Genomic DNA, 16182 nt, shown 5'->3' on the forward strand with positions numbered 1-16182 from the left:
ATATCCAGGAAAGGACTGATGGGAGCTCGGAGGGCAGGGACAGAAAGCAGAGCTGGGAGGTTGTCACTGGGGAGGTAGAGGAGATCAGACCCTTCAGCTGATTAGCTGAAAGGTGGGGCCGGGATTCTAAATCTCCTCTCCTACTAGATCTTCACCCGGCTTGGGTCAGTATGGATCTGAGCACATGAGGCCACACGGGATCATAGTCTCTGTGTGTCCCAAATGTCACTGAGTGATGAAACAGGAATGTTTATATCCAGAAGTTCTTTGTCCCAGGAATGCACTGGGACCTAAATTCTTGTGTGCAGAGGAAAAGTGCAGGCCTTGGAATGGCCTCTCCAGCATTGTTCCTTGGCAAACACAGGAAGATGGGTTTCCTTTAGCTTTGTGGTGCTGACATCTGAATCCGGACCCCTCCCCCAGCCTTTGGGGTCAGGGAGGGAGGCAGAGGACCAAGCAGTCCATGGAAAATAAACACCCACCTCTGCTTTTTTGACTTATTTCACGTTCTTAGAATTTCCTCTCTTGGATTCTGGCTTTGTTATTTTAAAATTCCACACGTTGGTTACAGTTGAGAAAATCCCCCGTTGCTATTGCTATGGAGAGGCAGCTCTACACTGGGGGCACAGAGTCTCGGCGCCCCCGGAGAAGTAAGCTGGCCAGCGGGCCTCCAGCCCAGTCTCCAAGTGAGTTTCTGAGTCAGCCTGTGTGAGGGAGGCTCTCGGGGCTGGGTGTGTGTGCCTCTGTGTGAGCATGTGCTAGTCACGCAGCTGGGATGTGGCAGTGTTTTGGTTCCAGCTCTTTGGGCTGGAGCTGCACTGCAGTACTGATAGCTCCATTTGGGGACTTCCAAAGGAGGTTCCAGGTGGGCCCGGGCAGTGCATTAACTGAGAGGACAGCTCCAGCCCACCAGAGCCCTGCCTTACTCCCACACACACACGACTCAGGCTGCTGCCTCCCCTGGACTCCGTACTGTGGACACCTGGTCCTGTGCTGCCCTTCCTTTGAGGCTCTGCCTTTCCTCCTCCTCTCTTGACACCCATTCCCTTTCCTTCAGGGGATGTGTACACGAATTTTGGCACAAGAATAATCATTGCAGTGTTTCCTTCCTTCACCAATTCATTCATTCATCCATTCAGTCATCCAACAAATATTTATTGAGTGCTTACCAGGTACCAAGCATTGTACTGGATTCTGGAAATACTGAGACAGAGAAACTGGATAACTGGAAACAACTCAAGGATCCCAACAATTAGTGGCATAAAGTATGGAGTATCTACATGACACAGGGCTGGGATGAGGGTGAAGCAAGTGAAGTAGGGGTACGCCCAAAACCCCATAATCAAGACAAGTAATATTTTAATGCAACTTTTTAAAAGCAAAAATTAATCCATGGTGAACCAAATATCAAAATTTTAAATAAAGACAGGATCAGTAACAGTTCTGTGCTAGATCATATTTAGACCCAGGGGAAAGGAAAAATTAGTCATACAATACATTGACAGATTGTCATGCGAACATTAGAATATGTCAAGGAAGTTTGCCTATTGATGTAGGAAGAAACTCACGGCATATTGTTGAGTGAAAAAAGGGAGATCACAGAGCCATATATAAAGTGTGATCCAATTAAAAATATATCTGGGTGCTGGAAATGCTGAAAGAACCTATGTCCAGATGTTAACAGCTCTTTCCTCTGCAATTAATGGTTATTTTATTGCCTTCCTTTTGCCTGTGTTTCCTGGCTATTTTAATGGCAAAGATGTAATATGTGTATAATTTTCTCAAATCTTTTTTTTTTGTTTTTGTTTTTGTTTTTGAGATGAAGTCTTGCTCTGTTGCCCAGGCTGGAGTACAGTGGTGTGATCTTCACTCACTGCAACCTCTGCCTTTCGAATTCAAGTGATTCTCCTGCCTCAGCCTCTTGAGTAACTGGGATTACAGGCACGTGCCACCACGCCCAGCTAATTTTTGTATTTTTAGTAGAGATGGAGTTTCACCATGTTGACCAGGCTGGTCTCGAACTCCTGACCTGGTGATCTAACTGCTTCAGCCTCCCAAAGTGCTGAGGTTTCAGGCGTGAGCCACGGCACCCGGCCTCAGGGATATTTTTTTAAAAACAGGAGCATTGCAGCAGAGCATGCTGGTCTGGAGAGACTGCCCGCGTCACCGCACTTCTCAACGTTGAGACTGGGGCAGGTCTGGGATTACCCTTCCACTTCCTAGATGAGCAAGTCGAGGCTCGGTGAGGCTGGGGCATGTGGTGGAGCCAGCCTCTGAAGGCAGGCGAATCCTCAGGGCCCACATTGCCCCATAGCATGGCTGCGGCTCTTGTGTGCCAGCTTACGCTGAACCTTTCCTGTCTTTCCCTCCATGGCCCAGCTGCTCTCCACTGGCCTACCTCTTCCACTGATGTGTTTTTTCAACTGAGAACAGAACTGTAGGAAGAAAGCCTGGATAGATGTGCCTAGCCCCATCTCTGGGCCCTCAGTGAATGACAAGTGGGCTTGTGAGTGACTGAGTGAGGGAGTGAGTGATTCCAGTTAGAAAGTATTTCCAATGTTGTGTTGTTCTTTTTGGCACAGACACACCCTGCAGACTGGCATGAATCATAAGTAATTCCCTAAAGCCCCCATCTGCCTGGAAATGCCTAGTGGTATTTCCCACAGTTCAGAAGCCATCAGCTCTGCTGCCAGCAGGCTTAGCTATTCCCCACCCAGCCTCACACTCTTGCCCATTCCCTGGAGAGAACACTGGAGGGAGAGGAGCTTGAGGCAGAGGTTACACCTCTGGAGACTGCAGTCATTCTGGGATTTTGCTCACAGAAGCCTCAGGGCTGCGATCCTCCCAGTAGGCTCTTTGTGACTTAGTAGGCCTGGTGTCTTAGGCATGACACCTGAAGGCCAGAAGAGAATCCCTTTATCTCTTAGGAGGTGGGTTCCCAGGCTTCAGCTCTCTTTCAGCACTGTGTGGTCTCAGCTTGTCTACTGAATGCTGAGAAGCAAGAGTGCTCTTAGTTCTAAGTGTGAGTATAGCAGGTTGCATTTCTCAAAGATGGTGGTGACAATATTGTAGCTAACTATGGCTACTATGTAGACATAACTAAGTTATGGCCAGTGACGTGCAAATGGAATTGTTGTGTGGAAATGTCTGGAAAGACGCCTTCAAAGGGAGGTGAAGTGCCTTTCTTGTTGCTTTCTCCATCTTGCCACCTGTAATGCAGATGTGATGACTAGAGCTCTAGCAGCCTTCTTGGACAATGGAGACTTGGGGTGGGGGAAGCCTTAACAAATACCAGAAACCCAGAAGCTATGAAAGAAAAGATGAACATATTTGACTAGATTAGAATCTTAAATGTTTGTGGCAAAAGGTAGCACAAAGAATAGATGAACTGATTTGGAAACTATACTTACAAATCAGAGGACAAAGGCACAAAGAACATTTACAAATTGTGAAGAAAAAGATAAATGATTCAACAGAAATATTGGCAATTTACGGAATGGCAGTTTCAAAGAGCCAAAAACATATGAAAAATCACTAGTAGTTAGTGAAATGGTTAGGTCAGCTTGAAAAAAATAAAAAGACTGGGAATACCTATTGCTGGTGGACCTGCAGAGAAAGGGCTATTCACATACAGTGTTACCTGAAATGTGACTTTCTCTAGTCTTTAGAAAAGTCAATTATATGGCCGGGTGGGGTGGGTCATGTTTGTCATCCTAGCACTTTGGGAGGCTGAGGAGGGTGAATCACCTGAGGTTAGGAGTTCGAGACCAGGCTGGCCAACATGGCGAAACCCTGTCTCTACTAAAAATACAAAAAATTATCCAGGTGTGGTGGCACACACCTGTAATCCCAGCTACTTGGGAGGCTGAGGCAGGACAATCGCTTGAACCTTGGGAGCAGAGGTTGCAGTGAGCTGAGATCATGCCACTTCACTCCAGCTTGGGCAAAAGAGTGAAACTCCGTCTCAAAAAAAATCAATTATAATTATTATATAAAATTAATAATTTTATATATTATGACCTGTACAAATTATATGTCTATAAGTATATTTTGATCACCAGTTCAGTCCTTTTCATCTGTCCTCAAATATCTGTATGGGATAATGTGTATTACAGTATTGTTCATAGTGTCCAAAAATTGTAATTAGAGTGAATGCTGACCAGGTGCAGTGGCTCACGCCTGTAATCCCAACACTTTGGGAGGCCGAGGCGGGCCGATCACTTGAGGTCAGGAGTTCGAGACCACCCTGGCCAACATGGTGAAACACCATCCCTACTAAAAGTACTAAATTAGCTGAGCGTGGTGGTGCGTGCCTGTAATCCCAGCTACTTGGGAGGCTGAGGCAGGAGAATTGCTTGAACTCAGAAGGTAGAGGTTGCAGTGAGCTAAGATTGCGCCACCGTACTCTAGCCTGGGCAACAAGAGCAAAACTCCATCTCAAAAAAATAAAAATAAGAAAAAAATAAAATAAAGTGAAGCTGAATGAATTATGGGGCATTTGTATTTAGGAATGTTATGCACCCATTAAAAAGAATAAAGTAGAGATAAACCAGTGATTACTTTTTTATTAGATGTTTATGAAAAAGAAAAGCAAGATAAGGAAAAATGTATACATCATTTAGGTAAAACAATGATTTAAAACCTATGTGTGTATATGTATGTTTTGGTAGTCTGAGTTCTGCAAGGACCAGTGACTAACATGGGATTCCACTTGCCAGAGATCTATTGGAAAAAGCTCCTGTGAGTGAACAATGGGAGGTACGTTCTCATAGCTGCAGCGTATTCACACATATGGCTATGTGTGTGTACTTTTATATATGTATATAGATATACATATCTGCATATCATATATGTGAATATGTATTATATATGTTTGTGTATATATGTGGATATATGTATACATATACTGTGTGTATACATATGGCTATGTGTGCATGTATATGTTCATATACATTTGCATATGTAGGCATAGAGAAAAGTATGAACAGGTATACACTAGGTTATTATAATACATAGGTTATGGGGAAGGGGAGTCCTACCAAAAAAAAGAAGGAAAAATTGCCCTAAAATGCCTCACATTTCAGACTTCTATATTCAATTGCCCATACCACATTTGAAAAGTTTTAATGCTTTATAAACTGAATTCCTGAGTTTGCCTGCCTCTGATCAAACCTGCAGCACCCCCACCCTCCAGTCTGATTCCTGTTTCCTTCCACATGACCTGTTTTCTTCCTGCTGGAAGCCCTTGGAATCTTTCCTTTATGCCAGGTGCTCTGGAATCTCCCCACCACTTGTCCTGCTATGGGTCTTGCCCCATTTATTGTATTGGGTACTTGATGGGCACTTACATCCTTAGGTTCTGGAATCTGACACCCTCACTCTGGGGCTCTGCTGGGGAGATGTGACCGAGGAGGAGTCCGAGGGGCAGCTCTTGCCCCTCCCCGGGGAAAGGTGCGCAAAAGGCTGATGAGGAGACCTGGCTTTCTCACCAATTGGCCCATCTGAGTTCTCGCCACTGAGTCACTCTCATTATCTCCACTTTTCTAGGGAGGAGGCCTCGCCACTGTGCCCAGAGCAGCACAGTGAGTCAGATATGAAGCTCTTGTCCCACCTGCCCCAACCCTCGAGCCCTGCTTCCCAGGTCTGCGTTCCCAGGCAGCCTGCCACAGCCAGTGCCAGCGAGAGGGTAGATCAAGCTTCACGACAGCCCAACACTAACGACGTCTAAAGCAGTCTTCATTTATTTATTTATTGTTCATAGTGTCCAAAAATTGGAATTAAAGTGAATGGTTGAATAAATTATGGTGCATTCATATTTAAGAATGTTATGCATCTATTAAAAAGAATGAAATAGAGGTAAACCAATGATTAATTTTAATTAGATATTTATGAATAACAAAAGCAAGATCAGGAAAACTGTATGTATTCTTTAGGTAAAGCAGTGATTTAAAATCTCTGTGTGTATTTGTGTTTTGTTAGTTTGAGCTCACTAAAGTTCAGTGAATCACTGACCAAGATGAGGTTCCACTTGCAAGAGATTTATTGGGAAAAGCCCCAGGAAAAATGTGTGTATATGGATATTTTATTTCATTAAATATATAGAATAAAATATATTTAGATGGAATAAAATATCCATATACTTTAAAATGTTTGAATTGAAATACAGTGAAGTGAAAATTCCCCCTCCTAGTTTGGTTGCCCCCCTCCCATTTTTTTTTGAGACGTAGTTTCACTCTGTTTCCCAGGCTGGTGCAGTGGTACAATCTCAGCTCACTGCAACCCCCGCCTCCCGGGTTCAAGCAATTCTCCTGTCTCAGGCTCCCCAGTAGCTGGGACTACAGGTGAGTGCCACTACGCCCAGCTAATTTTTGTGTTTTTAGTAGAGACAGAGTTTCACCATGTTGGCCAGGATGCTCTCGATCTCTTGACCTCGTGATCAGCCTGCCTTGGCCTCCCGAAGTGCTGGCATTACAGGTGTGAGCCACTGTGCCTGGCCTTGGTTGCCGTTTTTTAGAGGCAACTGGTGCTAGTTTCTTGTGTATGCTTCAAGAGATACTTTAATGCAAAAAAAAAAAAAAAGTAAATAATCTTATAGTCCACAATCCCTTATCTGGAACCCTTGGGGGCAGGTGTATTTTGGAATTGGGAATTCAAGGAGTGTAGAAAGGTAGTGTGTATATTCTGTCACAGTCCCAGCAGAGCCTGTGATACACAAATATTTCTGTGATACACAAAAAATACACAAATATTTCTGCACCAAGTAAAATAAATAAAGCCATAATCTGCCTTAAGTCAGTTCAGTTCAGCCAGGTTTTGCGACCAAATGTGTATGTGTTATTTATTTCTTAGTTGTGTTCTTTGGAGATTTTTGAATTTTATAATTGTGGATAAGGGAATGTGGACTTGTGTTTGTGCTACTCTCCTTATTTAAAAACTTACGGCAGCATTCTGCACCTACTGGATCAGACTAAAGAGCTTTTTCATTATTATTTTTTTGTATCCCCATAGTATTGCATTATACACATGCACCATTGCTAACTTAGCCTGTTCGTGGACATTTGGATTGTTTCCAATCTTCTCCTCAGTTGCATCAGTGCTGCAATGAATAACATCGTGTACTCATTTGGAACATGTGCAAGCATATCTGTAGGATAAATTCCTAGTAGTGGAATTGCAAAGTCAATTAATAATAATGATAGTTAACATCTGCATGGGTATTTACTAAGAGCTGGGAACTGTTGTAAGTGCTTTACAATAATTAAGGTATTTTAATCCTTGCAACAATCTCCTGAGGGAGATACTATTATCATTCCATGTTGCAGATGAGAAAAACTGAGATACAGAGAAGGTAAAGGACTTGTAGAGCTGGAATTCAAGCCGAGGTGTTCTGACTCTAGTCTGTGCACTTAACCATTACATTCGACTGCCTTTTGAAGGTCATGGGAATTTGTAACTTAGAGAGACACTGCCAAATTGTCCTCCGCACCGCTTTACCAATTCATGTTCCCACCAGCAGCCTGCGAGCCTCCTTGTTTCCCCGCCAACGCTGCGCTGAATCAAACTTTTCGATCTTTGCCAATCTGATAGCCGAAAACGGTGTCTTACTGTAGTTAAACTTGAATTTCTTTTACTATGAGTCAGATTGAGTGTCTCTTCATCTAAGGGTCATTTGGACTTCCTTTCCATAAACTGTCCATTCATATCGTTTACTCCTTTTTTCAGTTTGGTTATATCTGTAACTTGTATTGAGCTTTTTATGTCTTAGGAAGATTAGCCTTTAGTGGTTCAAAAGGTACAGATCTTTGCTTAGCTAATCATTTATGTTTTGATTTTGCTGGTGATGGGTTTTGGACAGAGTATTAGGAGGAGACAAACAAAAGAAAATGGCTTTAGTGTTGGGAATTGAAGGGAGGGAGAGGACAGAGCAGATCCCTGGAAAGAGGTGCTCTCTGCCTGGTGAGGCAGCAGGGAAGGAAGGTAATGGGGTTAGTGAGGAGGGCCCCTTATGGGGACAGGCACAGCGGGTTCAAACATGCTACGTGTGGCCCACTGAGACTGGAGGCTGGGAGGAGGGAGGACTTCATGACAGACACGAGGATGCATTGCTCAGATGTGCTGCTCCAAGATGCGTCCAACAGAAGACACATTGCCCCAGTGAAAGACTGCCCAGCTGCGCCCGTAGTCCCAGCTACTCGGGAGGCTGAGGCAGGAGAATGGCGTAAACCCGGGAGGCGGAGCTTGCAGTGAGCTGAGATCCGGCCACTGCACTCCAGCCCAGGCGACAGAGCAAGACTCCGTCTCAAAAAAACAAAACAAAACAAAACAAAAAACAAAAGACTGCCCAGCTGCAAGGCTGTGCTCAGCTGGCAGCCTACCACTGTTGGCTCCTACAGGCTCTACTCAGCTTTTGGACCAAGTTTATGATTTTCTTTTGAGTGTCCCTGGCCAAGGACTGAGCAAGATGGTGGTATGAGGACCCAGCCATTCCATTGTTTCCACATTTCCAACACAGGAGTCCTCTAATGGGCCGTTTTTGTTCTAGTTCACTGGATGACTGGCAGAGAGTCAGGTCTGCAGGTCTGAGAACTCCACTCTTGCTTTTGCCCCATTTCATTCCCAGGCATTACCCTTGCCCTCTCTAACCTTGCATTCCTAACCCTATCTCAACATCAGCTTCCTGGAAAACCCAAGCAGCCCAGACTCTGAAATTCTTTTGGTAAAAATTGACATACTTTTTTTTTTAAGCCACTGATATATATTTCATATTGTCCGAGCCTAAAGATTTGTTTTTCTATCTGGTAGTGACTATACATGTCCTTTGGCTTGGACGTAAGGTGAAAATGTTGGCCTGTGTGTGAAGGCAGCTGAGGTTGGCCCTCCCAGCAGTCGGGGGGAATCTGACCTCAGCTCAGAGCCTGGAGCAGTGGCATGGAGTGGCCAGTTAGCACTGAGCGGAAGCACGTCTTGGGTAAGGTGTGTGGGAGCACCTTCAATGCCAGCCCCAGGCCTGAGAACACACCACACAGGGAACAGGGTGTAGAAGCATCTTCTTCAGCAGCCGCAGCTGGGCCTGATAGTGGCTGGCTCGCATCTCCCAGCCCTTCTGTGCCTGGACCTTTCTCCCCACCTCTGCTCTAGTGTCCTGACAGGTCTTCTGACCTCTGCATGTTGCCAGAGTGATCTGGTCACACCACTTCTTCGTTGTAGGCTTTGGATGGTAAAACCTGAAATCTACCCCCTTGGCTTATGACTCAAGCCCATTTGTGTACTGGCTCCTTGTCAGTCTCTTTTAACCACCCCATGCTTTCCTCCCTACACTGCACACTCACAAGACCTCTTGCCGTTCTGAGAACCAGGGGGGCTCTGTGTGCCTCTGTCCCCATCACTGCTGGTCTCACTGGCTAGAATACCTTTTTGTTTCTCCCTATCCCTCAAGGCTCCTCAGTAGATATAAATGCATGTGTTTGGTTTGCCACATTTAAGTTTCCTCAAGAGACTGTAGTAAATATTTGAAGTGCTTTTAATTAGAAAATACCTTTCATTGCCTACTTCCCTGTGGAACTACCACAGCTTTGAAGATGTTCATTCGGTGCAGAGACTGGACCACGTGAGGGTTGGGCTATATGGGTTACATATACCATCTTGGGATATAGCCTGAGAGGCATTTCTTGGCCATTCTTCCGATACCATTCCTATCGTATACATCTCTATGACCACAATCACTGATCACCAGCAAAACCACTAATTTGAATCAGACATTCTTTCAACTCTCTTACCAAGATTGCTCGAAATGTTGAAATGCGCTAGGATGTAAGTCAGCAGAAAACACTAATTGAGTTTATAATGTGGGCAGTGAATTGCGGTAGGTGGTAGGTCAGCAGGTTGTGAGAAAGCATGATGGACAACATAGTACCTGCCCCCATGGGAATGGATTGCTCAACTGGATGGTCAAACACCTGTCAGCTGATGGCTGTGTATGGCCATGCAGGTCCTCAGTGACAGGGGCCCTTGAAGAAAGGCACTCACTGCAGCTGGGGCAGCCATGGAGGGCTCCCATCAGGAGGTGGCGATGGAGATGGATGTGGAGGAATGGCGAGGATTTGGAGAGACTAGAGGAGTGAAGAGGGCCTCTAGAGAGAAGGTGGCTTGATGATTCACTCAGGAGGAGCCCTACTTATTTTGTTTGATGAGTCTGGGATGCCTCAGATATCTCTTTAAAGCACTGGTTCTCAAGCCTGACTGAATATTTTAATTACCTGTAAATTTTTAAAAAACAGGGATACCTGGGTCTTACCTCCAAAGAGTTTGATTGGGTTGTTGTGGGGTGTGATATGGGCACTGGGACTTTGACAGCTTTCCAGGATGGTCAGGTGGTGAGAACACTCTCCTGCCAGGTCTCCAGCTCACACCTGTCAGGCTCTGACACTTCCCAGGCGCGCCTCTCACGCCCTCCTCCTGGGCTGGGGCCACCCGGGAAGGAGCCCTGGCCTCTCTTAAATCCCACTCATACACCTGGCCTCAGGTTCCCAGGAGGATTTCTCTGCCTGCTTCACATTCAGGCAGTCGCAAGGTGGTCCCCTGAGCCACAGGCTGCTTGGCTTTACCTCTGCCTCAGTGCCCCTTTTCTGGCGCTTTCCTGGAGCTCCAAAGAAGCAGTGGACGAGTTCCGTATGGTCCAGCTGTGGCCATTTCCAGAGGGCCTTGGGCTGAGCTTCCTGAGGGCACGTCTACACACACCCGCTGGGCAGGGGACCTGTGTGCCAGCCACAGAGGTGGCGCCGGAAGGGGATTTTCTCTCGCTGCATTTCCTGGCATTGAGCAGGGCCTGAATAAAGTCCAGCTTGCCTTTTGAGGCAGTCTCTGCTGAGTGGTCTCAGGAATGCCATTCCTCATTTCAGGGAATTCTGTAGGTGGGGCTGCTGGCCACCAGCCAGTGTGTCTAATGGAGAACATGCACCAGTCACAGGTTTGAGCCCCCTCCCGGAGGCCACGGCTCTGCCACCTCTTCAGCAGTGCAGCAGGCATCCCATCAGCTGCAGGAAAGAGGACGAAGGGTTGACATGATTTTCTGACAAGAAAGATTGCTCCATTCGAGGGTTTACTGTCAAGGCAGGAGATAAAATGCCCTGACTCTTAAGGCCTTTTCATTTGGTTATTAATTCAAAAACATCTTCAGGGATTTTGCTTTTAAATGATACATATTCTGTATTTAAAAAAAAAAATACAAACAGCAACGTACCCAGAAGAAATGGAGAACCACTGGCTAGAGAAAACCACTGCCATTAATGCTTTCCAGGCCTCTGAGAAGCCCGTTTCTGCTGGCACTGAGTGTGTGTTTCTCCGGGCAGGAGCTGGTATAACATGACCCTTGAAAGCACTCGCAGCCCCGGGCTTACATAAGTAATGTGATGACTCTCTCCACAGAGCCCCTCTAGAGACATCCCACCACCCTGCCCTCTTGAAAAGAACATTCAGTGTGTCTCACACCAGAACCCATCCAAGGAGAGAGGATTCCGAGATAGTGGCTCATCTTCCTTGGTCCCAGAGAGGCCTCGGAGCAGTCCTCTCTGTTGCTTCACAGCCCTCCAACTATGCTAAGAATGCAAACCATTTCCCATGGGACTGGCAAAGCCATGAAGCAATTCTGAGCCCAACCTCCCCAAATATCTGCTTTGCAAACAGATAAAACAGAGAAACATCCTGAAAACGTGCTGTTGGGCCATTCACCTGAGGCGATGATGGTGTCTGCTTTCCTGCCAGGAGGGTTTCTGCTTCCACAGTCCAGCCTGGAGCTGCTGGGGAGCCAGTTTGGGATGTGGCCATGTTCCCTGAGGGGCAAAACACAGAAAACTCTCTGGAAGGGGCTTCTCAAGGAAATGGGGACCAAGCGAGGCTGTGGGCTCTTTTCAGAGATCTGGCTCCCATCCCAATGCTGGACTCATTGCTGACCAGTCCTTGGGGTCATCTGGGTGCCCTTTGGCTCCTGAGATGTCTGGGCATGGGGCTGCCTTCACCAGCTGCAAGAGCCCAAACCCAGCTCAACCAGCCTTTGGCATCTCCAGTCTGCACCAGCTCCAATTTTGTGGCCTGAGTGGGTGGAGGCAGTGGCAGGGGGAGTCCATGCCAAGCCTGGCAGAGGGAAGGAAGAGGAAGAGGAAGAGGACTTAACTTTCTCAGTAGCTTCAGCCTTCCGAGAAACTCTAGAATGCCTTGCTGCACTATGGCAGGCATAACCAGGTCCCAGTGACCTACATAACCTTCCAGACATCGGGCAAGTGGGGGCCCTGACTCATGCCAGGGGAGCCTGACAGAGGAAGGGTGGGGGCAGGGAGGATTTATAATCCTGAGACGGTGAAACCACCTAAATATTTAGTGATGACTAAGTGAGTCACCTCATGTCCACAGGGTGGAATATTATGTAAAAGTGATTACTATAAAGACTATTTAGCAACATTGCAAGTGTTTATGATATAATATTAAGTGAACAAAGGAAGATACATACCTTTACGGCACCTGAACAAGAGAAGACTGGAAGGGGATTTTAAACAATGACAGTTGCTCGGCTACAGTGGTGTGATTAGGGACCTTATTCTTGGAAAAGAAAGCAGCAGTTTTATAGTCAGACAGATCTGGACTAGTAGCTTAGATCTATTTCTTACTTACTAGAAATGATCTTGACAGGTAGCTTAAATGCGGTTGGTTTTCCATCTGTAAAATGGGTACAGTAGTTCCTGCTTTACAAAATTCTTGTGAAGATGAACCTGATTGTGCATCTCCTTCCTTCTTGCCTTCCTTTCTTCCTCCTCTCTCTCTACATATTTTTCACTAATACTGCACAATCCAGTTGCCCACAAAGGATTCCACAGCTGAGTCATCCTTGGGTCTGCTTAAATCTCTTTTGCTCTAGGGAAGGTACATTTGCCTGTTTCTGCCCTAAGCAGAGCTGTGGATGAGGAGGGGTGTTCATGATGAGACAGTCCCTGCGTGGAGGCTGGGCTGGTCCTCGCTCTCAGAGCAACCACAGTGCTGTGCGTTGCCAGCCCAAGCAAAGTCACAAAAGCCTTGAAGGTAGAAGCAGGAGTAAGGGAGCCTGCCTGACAGATACCACACTGAGCAGACCCCTTTCTTGTCTCTGCTACCATGGCCTGGCTCAAGCTCTCTTTTTTAAAAAATTATTTTTGTATTGACAAATACAAATTGTATATATTTATGGTAAACAACATGGTGTTTGGAAATCTGTATACATAGCGGAATGGCCAAGTAGAGCTAATGAACATATGCCTTACCTTATACTAATCGTTGTGCTGCGGGGGAGGGGGCGGAGGGGAAACGTGTAAAATCTACTCTCAGCAACTTTCAAGTACACAAAACATTCTTACTGTAGTCACCATAGCGTACAATAGATCTCTTGAGGTTATTCCTCCTAACTGAAATTTTGTATTTTTTGACCAACACGTTCCCAATCCCTCCCAAATCGGATGCTCTTATCACTAGCAGGATCCATGGCTCCTCAGGCCTGAGTCACATGCCACTGGTGGGCAAAGACATGACCAATGGCAAATGGACATATTCTTCTCTTCCCTTCTCTTCTCTTCCCTTCCCTTCCCTCCCTCCCCCTCCCCTCCCTTCCCCTCCCCTCCCATTTCCTCTGCTCTCCTCTCTTCTCTCTTCTCTCTCTTTTTTTTTTTTGAGATGGAGTCTCACTCTGTCACCCAGGCCGGAGTACAACGGCGTGATCTTGGCTCACTGCAAGCTCCGCTTCCTGAGTTCAAGTGATTCTCCCTCATGAGTAGCTGGGACTACAGGAGCGCGCCACCATGCCCAGATAATTTTTGTATTTTTTAGTAGAAATGGGGTTTCACCATATTGGCCAGGCTGGTCTCGAACTCCTGACATCATGATCTGCCCCCCTCAGCCTCCCAAAGTGCTAGGATTACAGGAGTGAGCTGCCTTGCCTGGCCTAATTTTTGTATTTTTGTGGAGACTGGGTTTCATCATGTTGGCCGGGCTGGCCTCGAACTTCTGACCTCAGGTGATCCGCCTGCCTCATCCTCCCGAAGTGCTGGGATTACAGGCATGAGCCACTGCACCCAGCCTTCTTTTCTTTTCTTTCTGTGAGACAGAGTCTTGCTCTGTCACCCAGGCTGGAGTGCAGTGGCACAATCTCCACTCACTGCAGTCTCAACCATCTGGACTCAAGCCATCCTCCTGCTTCTGCCTTCCCAGTAGCTGGGACTACAGGCCCATGCCACTACGCCCAGCTAATTTTTTATTTTTTGTAGAGACGCCGTCTTGCCATGTTACCCAGGCTGATCTCGAACTCCTGAGCTCAAGCAATCTGCCTACCTTAGCCTCTCAAAGTGATAGGATTACAGGCATGAGCCACTGCTGCCCACACTTTTCATTTTAAGAATGTGGCATTTTTATGCATATATTAGGGAAAAAATGAAGTGGTGGCTATAATGGTACAATAGAAGCAACATAAAATGGTTTAAAAATGAACTAGCATAAAGAGAAATGCTATGTAAGAAATGGTTCGAGTGGTCCCTGGTAGATCATGAAGGAACAGGGGAATGACTGAAGTGTGGGGCTCCTGCCCTATCCCCTTCCATCCATCTTCTAACTCTGACGCAGCCTTGGTCTCTTCCAGAGTGTGCCCCTGTCCTCTTCCCACTATGGCCAGAGAAGTCTGACTAGAAGGAAACCCTGACAGTTGCATCCTTCACTACAGGGCAGTCACCTTAGGGAAAAGTCTAGGTCTTTCCTTGGGGAGGCCTCAAAAGCCTTCCAGGATGGACTCTGCCCATCTTTCCAGCTTCCCATTACCTTTGTCTCTTCCCATTTTAGTTACCTGAACCCTGAACTTCCAAACTAAGCTTGATGACTGAGCCTCTGAGTCTTAAAGTGTTCTATCTCCTCTACCTGTGATGTCCTTTCTCCCTTGTTTGTCTGAAGGACTCCTATTCAACCTCGACAGCCTTTTTAGGGGTCCTTTCCTCCGTGAAACTGTCTGGATCTATTTGTAAAGGGTTAATCCCACCTTCCTCTCTATCTTGAATCACACGTTTAATTGAATCATGCATTTAATCATGCAAACCCCAAAGCCTCCTGTTTCCTTGTCTGTCTCCTTGCTGAGGTGGTCTCTGAGGGCCTGGCATGTATCTAATTTAGTTCAGGATCCTGGGTTCTTATGCAGTAATTGGAATAGGACAAGTGCTCGGCACTAACGAAGATGCAATTGTTATAGCTGTTGTTTATGAAGTGCTCTCTGCACATCACCCATTCAATCCTTACATCCACTCTAAGAGGAAGAAACTTTTGACACACATCTTTTAGGCATGAGAAAACTGAGGCTCAGAGAGGGGAACTCATTTGCCAACAGTAGATACGTGGAGGAGCAGATTTGAACCCTGGCTGCCTGACCTTTTGTCCCAGGCCCTCACCTGCTCATTTCCCACTTTCCTGAGTACAAAGTTGACCCCTCAGCGGGGTGTACAGGTGACCCCTCAGTGGGGTGTGCAGGTGGGCGCGGGCCTCACTGAGGTCAGTGGACTCCTGGGCACCAGGTGGAGCAGTACCCTCATGCCTCGCTACAGATCACCTGATCCTGTGGCTGCCCTTGCAAGGTTATGGTGTTGGAGAGGGGAGTGGGAAACAAGACAAAGGAGAAAATATAGTTGAGCCAGATGCCCTGTGGAATTTCTGGCCTTTATTGAATTCTAAGAAGAGAAAAAAAAATGGCTGTGCTTATTCCAAGTATGTCAAGATAATAAGGAGCTCTTTACTGTTTATATACAAAAATGTCTGGCAGCCAGCACCTGCAAGCAAGAGGCCAGGAATCTGTGAGGCCCAGGCACCCTAAGCTGGAGCCCCAGGCTCCCCAGAGGGGCAGCTGGGCTAGCAAAGTGAGAAGGGAAGGGGTGGACCCCTGTCCTCAAAGCCCCTGCATTTCCTGCAGCAGAATTTCATCCCTAACCCTGGAATGTGGGCGAGCCCTTCTTGCATGGAAAGAGAAGTGAACTGACTACCTCCCTTTGTCCTTCTGGGCACCCCACTCCTTGGGTCTCCAGACTCATGAACCCCTTTTTTTGGGAGCACTGGACTGTCCAGTAGTAGAGCCTCATTCCTCAGCAGCCCTCTCATCTGAGGAGAGGCCCTGCTGGCTCAGAACTCTGCAGAAAT

Source organism: Macaca mulatta, chromosome 2, assembly GCF_049350105.2.
Source record: "Macaca mulatta isolate MMU2019108-1 chromosome 2, T2T-MMU8v2.0, whole genome shotgun sequence".
In the NCBI taxonomy this organism is placed as follows: Eukaryota; Metazoa; Chordata; class Mammalia; order Primates; family Cercopithecidae; genus Macaca; species Macaca mulatta.